The following is a 954-nucleotide window of genomic DNA, read 5'->3' on the forward strand; positions in this document are numbered from 1 at the left end:
TTTAACGGCACGCTCAGTGATCGCGGGGGCGATCTCCATTTTGACGGCGCAACCGGTAGAGGGACTCCAAGCAGAAGCTCCCCCGACGCCCATCCTGGCTGTTCCTAAGCGTCGGAGTGGGAATCTGGCCAGGAGGAGCCTTTAAGCGCGGAGAGGCTTCCGGCTGGGCTTGGTTAGCTTCTCATTATGATTCCCAGCAGGGTTCTCTCCCCCTCTCCATTTCGATGAATTTTCCAGGGAAGTAGAGGCGGGAGGGCACGGTCCCAGGGGCTGCCAAATCCAGCGCCTTGTTCGGAACTCGACCTGAGACATTCTTTTCCCAGGGGTCAATTTGCAAAGTAAGCAAAAGTGTTTCTGGCCGTGTGCAGAGCGCCTTCCCTACGCTGCCAATTATTGTGACGCCTTCGTATGCCCGCGGTCGCTGGGCGTGGCTTTCAGGCTGTTGCTTTGAACACGGCCCAACACAGCTTTAATTGCAAGTAATCCCTGTTAGGAAGGACTTCAAACTGTGTATCTTGAAAACGGATCGAATATTCTACAGAAAGTGGCGACTTTAGAGTATCATCTCAGGAATGAATTCACTGAAGGTTGTGGTGCGGGGAAACGAAGTGGAATTTACAGGTATCTTTTTAGGGGTCATGATAAGAATTTAGCTGAAGTAAAACAGTAAAAAATACGAGTGGTTCCACTGGGGCTCGAACCCAGGACCTTCTGCGTGTAAAGCAGACGTGATAACCACTACACTATGGAACCGCACTCCTGAATAGGTTTCCACCAATCTTCTTCTGTAGTACATGCCGCGTGTGTTTGTTCTACGCCTGTTGTTTCCAGACGGTTCCTGTGCTCCCCCCACTTTCACTGAAAGGGAGACGCCCGCGACCGGGGCTGCGAGGCGCAGGGAAGGGTAACCCCGGGTTCATATCAGTCGCGCAGGGGCGTTGCCTTTTCATTCTT

General features: G+C 52.6%; 1 non-coding gene across 1 annotated transcript; it reads right to left on the minus strand.

The window, feature by feature from the left end:
- Nucleotides 1–680: 680 nt before the first annotated feature.
- Nucleotides 681–753, minus strand: TRNAV-UAC (transfer RNA valine (anticodon UAC)). Its single transcript has one exon. It is a non-coding gene; the product is annotated as a tRNA-Val (tRNA).
- Between the last annotated feature and the right edge of the window lie 201 nt (nt 754–954).

Source organism: Eublepharis macularius, chromosome 3 (genome assembly GCF_028583425.1).
Source record: "Eublepharis macularius isolate TG4126 chromosome 3, MPM_Emac_v1.0, whole genome shotgun sequence".
Classification (NCBI taxonomy): Eukaryota; Metazoa; Chordata; class Lepidosauria; order Squamata; family Eublepharidae; genus Eublepharis; species Eublepharis macularius.